This window comes from Bidens hawaiensis, unplaced genomic scaffold (genome assembly GCF_021521415.1).
Source record: "Bidens hawaiensis isolate Kalapana, Puna unplaced genomic scaffold, B.hawaiensis_p1.1 tig00006961_1, whole genome shotgun sequence".
Lineage (NCBI taxonomy): Eukaryota > Viridiplantae > Streptophyta > Magnoliopsida > Asterales > Asteraceae > Bidens > Bidens hawaiensis.
In genome coordinates this window covers 368732-377361 of record NW_027491477.1, presented here as the reverse complement: position 1 = coordinate 377361, position 8630 = coordinate 368732, and the positions used below count along the sequence as shown (strand labels likewise).

Below are 8630 nucleotides of genomic sequence, written 5' to 3'. Positions count from 1 at the left end.
ATTGTTATGGAGGATATTATGGTCATTCACAGTAACTTAAAAGGTAATTATTAACGGAGTTAGTGTTCTGTTAGACTGAGATTGTTATTGGTAATGAAATTAAAAGTTGGGATTGTCACCTTGGAATCCAATTTTTCTAATAAATAAAACAGTACCGGCTAGTTAGTTTTCCAAAGAATATAAATAACAAAAAACAATATATGATAGTTACTAAATAACTTACTTTAATTTTAATATGTAGTTCTTTGATATAGTCGTGGGTATGCTTCCATCAAATTGGTTATCTGCCAAATTCCTTCAAAACAACAGCTTTCACGTGAGGACTTGTACACATGTAGATCTAGTAGTATAAAACTCATTTTGTAGACACATGTAAATAATAGAAAATTGGTCGTGTTTGGGTTGATATATCCCCACAAACTTGTTTAGTCACAAAGAGTGATAATTAACTACACTTACAGTTGCTGGAGTTTAGGCATGGAGCCAAGGAAACCAGGAATCGTTCCGGTGAAGGTGTTATTGCTCAAATCACTGAAAAAAAAACAAATAAAATAAGAAAATGTAATTGATGAGTTTTTCAAGTTGATGAAGTTCAGTTGTTTGACTGACATGATCTCAAGAGCATCCATGGAGCTAATATCCGGAAATTCACCCGAAAGATCAAAACTATCAAGAAACCTGTATATGATGAAAATATATATAGGGCATCACATGTCACAAGTATGGAAAAGAGAAATTTATTTAACCAAATAGTAAAATGTTTTCAATGTGTACTATTGATGCAGTTTCGGAAGCGATCAATGGCTCGAGAGACTCATGATTAATCAAAAGACGATAAACAGAACCAAAGGTTCCAAGAACAATGTTCTTTTATTTAATATTCAACCAAAACTGAATAACAAAGAAACCCTAGCACCCTATTTATACTAAAAGAAAATAAGATAAACATGGAAACGAGATAAACGTAAAACAATAAAAGATAAACTAATAAATAAAAAGATTCTCGATGCTCCTGCATCACCTATTAAGAAGACTTAAACTGTTTTATTTCTCTAAACTCTAAAGTCAACTCAACTATTATAAAGTGTTCTAATATTATGAAAAGAACAAGAAAGTCATAATAAATTTAGTAGAATACTTCAAAAACTTGTTTCTAGTTATTTATAATTTTATATTAATATGATGTTACCAAACTAATATTATCCTACAAAACCATAACAGTTTAGATAATTTACAATGAGGTAACGCGAGGCATAGCGTCGTTGCTGCAGTTGAGCCAGTCCCACGAGTATGGTGCTGGAAGGAACGGGTCGCCACTCCAACCTCCTAACACGTCGAATATTGTTTGTAACAAAGTTAAAGCTTCCACTGTTTTATCATTAGAAGTCATTAAAACAACTTATGTAAAAACGCAATCTTAATAAAATCATTGAAGAAGGAATTCGAAAGTACTAGTAATTGCTTACCATCATTGCTATTGGTACCATCAGTTAAAACTTCGCTAATTTTGAACGCCTCAGCGGCATTTATGATAGGTGGGTTATCAGAATTGGTACTAGCAACTAAAGAAATGTTGGTGAAAGAGTCAACTTTATAGTTATTAAGGTCCCGTACAAGCACATCACCGTAAGGTGGAGAAATTGGGAGCTGTAAAGGACTACTTCCTGCGGTTGTCGTCTCATAGATGCTAAACGATCTGGTTTGAGTAGAACCAAGATCAGTAACTTCTGAAAAGTACATGGTTACGTAGTAGAGGTCATTCGAAGGGGAAATGTTGAACAATATTAAAGGATCAGACGTTGTTTCAACTGTGACCGCGTTTTGTAAAATCTCCATCGGGGGGTTATTTGGTCCAGTCGGGTCGATAATAAGTGCTTCGCTTGTGACCTTACTTGTCCCGGCAGAGGTGGGTACCCATATTCGGTCATAAGGATCCGATGGAAATCTGAAATACATTTGTCAAATATGATAAGTTGATAATTTGAAACGTTAATTGCTTATAAAGAAGAAAAAATACAGGTAACCCTCGGAACCCTGGAAGACTCAGGGAACCGACTAATACTTTACTAACCAACGAGATCAATTAAGATGACTTTCAAAAGGTATGATAGAAAGTTATCACATGTTTGGTGGTGCAACATGCAAACTTAAAGAAAAAAAAGAGAGAATTTAGACATAAACACCTTAGGGATTGACTAGCACCATAAGCATTCCTCATGATTGTGAACAAAGCTCGACCCTCATCTACATCGCTATAAACATCTGAGTCGACGCTTCGAATTTCAAGAGCCGTCATAAACAGGAACTGGTTGGGTTTGGTTGGAGCTACACACACACTAACCGCTTCTCCTTTTGCAACATAAATTACTTTGTACCGTGTCATCCCCGTAAGTGAAGTCTTAACGTTGGCCCATAAGTTTCCATCAAAGTGTAGATCGAAAGTGGGAGGACTTGACAAACGGTCATAGTTTCCATAGCTGAAACTCGCACGAACCAGGACTTTTTCGCCCTGTGTAACCGGGGTGGACTAACAGTTCTTTTTCCTAGTTGTGAAAACCCTGAGGGTGTCCATAATCGGAGATATTTTGTTGCTAGATTGAACCACCCGCGCAACACCATTTGAAACTAGAGTATCGTCTGGAGTCCACTCGATGAGGTTTGAGTCAGTCTTGAGCTCCAATTCCCCGCAGCTTATGCTCACAAACACCATCATGGCCATACAGAAAATCACATTATCTAGTTTAATGGTAAAACACAAACATAAACAGAACCCATTCTATTAGAGCATTCTTATCCCATCCCCTAAAATTATGTGAGGGGAGTTTGCAAATTATATTGTGAGGTTGTGAGTGTAAATTATAGGGTGTGGAGAGAAATGCAGTGATTTTTTGTAAATTTGAGGAAACATTGTTTGCCCCTATTTATTTTTTAATATTGGTTGGATTGATTGTGAGTAGAAGAGAGAGAAAACTGTAATGATAAAGGTATAAAAAATATTATTTAATTAAACAGAAAAAAAAAATATAGTGCTTTTTAGTGTAATTATAGAGATAGTGTATACAAAATATTACATACCTACTTCAATTCTTTCTAGTTAAAATGTTACATATATAATAGATTGATAACATAGACCACCATTGAAAATGTAATCATAATATTATTATAAGTTGCTTACCACTGCCAGAAACGGAAAGTGTAAATAGAGCCAAGAGAAGAATAGGCAGCAGCTTGAAAGGTCTAGCGGCCATGGTGATCATAGAAGACATAATAGAGTGAAACCTTATTTTGTGAGGTTTATTTATATGCATTGTCCATCTCATTGATTGACTTTTAAATGAGAAGACTTTTGAGCGTATTGTCGAATACAATATTATACTTTTGATTGATCACCGTGAAACCGTGTGAAGGCACGTCTAATTGTTTCAACTTGTTTTTGAAAGTCATAAGGTACCTTTCGAATAAGATTAATAAAAGATGCTAGGTTTTAATAGTTATCAAGTACCAAAGGATGGTAGTTTCTGGTTCACACATTTTTTTTTAGTTTTATTGTTATAAATTATCGTATTTTAGTCATTTTAATAAAAGAATCTTATTTATTTAAAAATAAATAAATAAATAAACTTTGCTTATCTGGTAAACAAGTCTCAAATGAATGAAAAAAAGTTGGATGATTTTGATTAAAATACAAACCAACAAAAAAAATGTATATAAAACAAACCCTACTCTTTTCATATCATTGCCCTTACACGTAATTTTTAACTTGAAAGCTGTATTTATAAGAAGATGGATTAACAAAGTATCATTTGTCTTTGATACACTTGGTTTCCTGGCCTCAGAGGCTGTGAAATTTTTTAGTAGGGTTCAGCGCGTCGTACACGGAACCTCTTCAGCTTCTAGGTCCCAAAACTTCGTTTTTAGCAGGATTGGCTTTGCTATTCAAAAGGGTGTTGCGGCGCAGCTTGTTGCCCGTTTGCCTGCCACTCTATTGTAATCGTTTTATAGTAAATTATAATAAAATGGAAAAAAAAAATTTAATCAAAAAAAAAAGTACAATATATAGTTTATTTCCTTTTTTTTTTTTGGTTTGAAAAATATAGTTTCTTGACTTGTTAAAAAATAATGCAATATTCGAAATCAATTAAGCGTACAAAGGTTGGTGAGTGGTGACTGCATATTTAAACAGTTAATGTACTAACTGAGAACAGCTTATACATGGCTTCCTCCATGTACCTACTTCTAGTAACACCACAGTTCTACGATATATTACTTCAATATAGTCGTTAGTCATACTGGACGCCCTGATTTTATCGCAACCGTAAAATTTAAAAAGTACGAGTTATAAAAACATATAAACAAACTAACACAAATAAGATTGGTTTGAAGTTTCTTGATTTGTATATTTAGTAACTAGCTTTTAAACTCGTATATTACACGAGATTTGTTAAATGGTAAAAAATAATGTTTGCTATTTGAAATAAATGAACAAAGGTAAAAAAGAAACAATAAAAAGTCTGGAATTTTAAATTTATAAATCTAATAAAATCTCTTTATATACAATATTTGTTGATTTATCACAAGTATTTAAATCGTCATCTAATATTAACAAATTTAGAACATGTCTTTTGTTACCCTAAATAATGCAACATATAATGTTAATGAGAAAAAAGTGGACATGGAAGGAACGAAACAGCCTTAGAAAAAGATTGTTCTTTGCTATATCCTACTTGTTTTTTATATTTCTATTTGTTTGATCTTTAATCAATATTTTACTTTTAATTTTGTGACTATCTTATAACCCAATTATCAAAATTGTTTTGACCCGTGACCCATTGAAAGCTAGTATGAATGAAATGAAATATTAGAATATTAGAATGGTAATTGACTATTTTATAACCCAATTGTCAAAATGGTTTCAACATATGACCCATAGATAGCATGAATTAAGGAGAATAGAGACTAGGCTGAGGGCAGTGGGGCGTGGATGACGTCACAGCCGCGCACACCACTACCACATTTGCGTGAACGGGGGCGCGGACGGCCGGGGCGAGCCGGTCCACGGGGCTCCAAAGAGCCGTTGGGGATGTGGGGAGGCTCAAAGAGCCGTTGGAGGGGAAGAATATTTAAAAAAAAATTAATTTACAAACCCTACCACTTCCACTATAAATAATAACCCCATTTTATAAAAATAATACACCAATCTCACTCCTTTTCTCTCTACTAATTAAAAAAACCTCTCTAAATTTCTCAAATTTATAACCATGTCGGGCTCGAGTTTCGGTAATATCAACATCAACGACCCTCAATTTCCCGAAGGATTGAACTACTTGGACGACGAATCGTTTCAAGCTTTTATCAACTCCTATATGTCCCAATCCGAATATTCGGTCCCGAAAACACAACCGGAGTCGGTTAAACCCGCAAAACGATCTCACAAAAAGGGGAAGAAAACCGGAGAGGCGGATGGTTCATCGACACCAGTTAAGCGAAAGGCTACTCCGTGGTCTAAAGAAGAGAAACTCGCGTTGACAAATGCTTGGATTGAAATATCCCAAGATGGGAACACGGGTAAATTAGCTCGAATGGAAGGAAAGAGCGCTATAAGAGAAAGAGTGTCTCGATCATATTTTGGATTTTACTGTAAGTTGCAAATTTTATTTTTTAATATATCTTTTTAGTTTTGTGTGCAATTATTACATTTTTTGTTATTTATTTTTGTAGCCGACTTTCAAAGACATCGAGTTTTTTAGGCCAAGGTTCGGGAATGTTTTTATAAGCAAGTGAGGAGTAGGGCTCGTACCGAAAATATGATATCTGGTCGGTGGGCTGATACTCGTGAATTTGTTTGATTGTTTACAAACCTACATAACCGAATTGCTAACCGAATGCGGTCGAGTGGGTCCGATGATCTCTCGGCTTACAAATTCACTTGTGATGAATGGAAACAAGAGGTGTTTAGGAGGTATGGGATGGTGAAGACGTTTGACGAGGGCTACTTGTAAGAGTTGTCAAGGAAGTGCTCTAAATGGATGCAACTATGTGCGGAGGACTTTGCCGAATGGGCAAAACGTACGAAAACTAGTACGTCCGGCACATACGTCTCTTAGAGTGAGATGGAGAATCAATTTGACTTCGACCTAAACTTGTCCGAAGGTCATTTGAAAGACCAAGGTTGTAACCGCCCTCCAGGTAGGGATCGTGGGAAAAAAATGTTGTTATGAAGACTATAAAAAGGAAATTAAGGAATTGTCAAGTGGGCTCCTCTCGATTGGTGAAGCTCGGCATACAAAAAACCGGTTCAAGAGTTTGGCTTTTCTAGCCAAAGACTTTACCACGTACCGCCATTCTACCAAGCGATAATGGGGGAAGAAAAAGATCGTATTCGGTAGGAATTGACGACAAAAAAATAAAAACACTATATTTATGTATTTTTTTGTTGCATTTTAAATTTATGTTTTTATTTTCCTTTTAATTTATGTTTTAATGAAATAATTCAATTTATATTTTTGTGTTTAACAAAAAAAAATCAATCAAGCCCCGGATCACCTGGACCACTACACCCTCTAGGGCTTGATCATGTGCCATGTCAGTGCCTACGTGTCATAAATATATTGGATCACTTGGGGTGGATCAAACCCCACTACCCTTGGCCTTAGAAATTAGGATTTAATGTAGTTATGGCACGTCATCATCATTATTTTTGTTTATTTGTAGAGTAAAATTAATTAGAAAAAAAGAACAAAAACAAAAAACACTTACCTCCGCCATCACGCACACTATCAGCCTCACACTACTCTTTCTTCACCCCTCCACAGTCCACACCCTTTTTGCGGTGTTGTTCCGTGCCCTATCCATTTGGCGTACACTGTTAAATTTCTTTTCTCGTTTGATATACTTTAAAGGCTTAGGATCCTCCCACACCACTAGAGATCATTACACACCTTTTTTTCTAATACGGCTCGTATAGGGCTATACGGTCGTATAACACCTGAATCGTGTCAGTTTGTGTCGGATGTTTGTCAGTGATTGTTTGAAGTGCCTCATATAGGCTTATACAGGCTGTATAGACAATTTTTTGGGCATAAATTTTTTATAACCATATATTTATGTGATTATGACTTTAACATCTTATGTAGCCATCATCCAGATATATTATCTGACTTGCGTCATATTTTTTAGCAATTTTAGTCGTTCTCCTTTACGACCCTTTCATGTAATGGAAGAAAACTGAAATTTATCACATGCAATGGAAGTAACTAAAATAGACATTGATTTAACTAAAATTCTGTATTTTTTTATCCTTTCCGACCCTTTCATGCCGTATTTTTTTAGCATGTAAAAGTAACTAAAATTTAAGAAAACTAAGATTTTACACGTTTTACAAATCAATGTCTGTTTTGTAAAAGTAACTCGGTCAAACTTGTATTTTAATGATTGTTACAAAATAAAATCTTTTTTTTATTCGTGTATCTATATGATGTGGTGGTACTTGCTGCTAAATGGCAAGTGGTATTATTCCTTGAGGCTGAGGGGTGCGGAGCGCTAGTCAGGGCGCGTGAGGGACTTCGATAGCACCCCGGGGCGCGAGAGCCACACCACCGGGGCGCGAGAGGGGCGCGAGAGGGGCGCGAGAGCGGAAAACGAGGCAGGCGCCAGGAGGCTCGCGCGCGTGAGTGGCTGTGGGAAATGGGAAAGAGCCGTTGGAAGGCTTTAATAATGAATAAAAATATTTTTTTTTTTTTAACAAAATCATCTATATATATCACAATACATATATCACAATACATATCAAACACAACCATTCTCACATACTACAACCAAAACGAATATCACACACCACACCCAAAACCCAAAATCACCCTATCTTCGAAACCTTTTTTTAAAAACATGTCTGGAAATTGGTACCCAAACCTAGATTCAGATTACCCTTACGACGATTTATGGTCGGCACCGGAACAACCGATGTTTTATTCGGGGTCGCAACAATCATCCGGCTTTCAACCATCCAACATGCAACCGTCTCCTAACTTTGTAGTTCCGGAGACACAAGAACCGGAACCAGAAGGTGAAGCTGCGGGACAAAGAAGACGCGTCCACCGGAAAAAACAACTTGCAACGGACGGGTCGGGTTCGGCTTCGACCGGAAGGGCGAAACGGAAAATCACTCCGTGGTCATCGGATGAGAAGGAAGCCCTGTGTCGGGCTTGGATAGCCATTTCTGAGGATCGGCGTTGCGGTAATTGTTTTAACGTTTTTAAAAATGATTGTAAATAAAAAGTTAAATAAAAAAGTTAAATGGCTTACAAATTTATTTACATAATTTTGCAGCCGACTACCAAAAGAGCAAGGTCTTTTGGACAAAGGTTAGGGAGACGTTCTATTCGCTCGTTGGGAGTACAGAGCGGAATCCCGATATGATTTCGGGTCGGTGGACCGAAATTAGAAAATTTGTCGGCTTGTTTACTAATCTGTTCAACAGGAACGCCGGTCGTATGAGACCAAGTGGCAGTGACGATTTGGCGGTCTATAATTTCACTGTCGAAGAGTGGAAGCAGGAGTGCCTGCGGAGGTATGGGGCGGTGAAGACGTGGGACGGTGTAAAGTTGTGGGAGAGGTTGAGAAGGTGTGCCAAG

General features: G+C 36.6%; 1 pseudogene across 1 annotated transcript; it reads right to left on the bottom strand.

The window, feature by feature from the left end:
• Positions 1–219: 219 nt before the first annotated feature.
• Positions 220–2719, bottom strand: LOC143634003 (uncharacterized protein At1g24485-like; annotated as a pseudogene). Its single transcript, XR_013153770.1, has 6 exons — positions 2184–2719; positions 1467–1945; positions 1236–1368; positions 610–678; positions 460–531; positions 220–295 (listed from the first exon to the last, which is right to left on the bottom strand). The product of XR_013153770.1 is annotated as an uncharacterized protein At1g24485-like (transcript).
• Positions 2720–8630: the final 5911 nt, after the last annotated feature.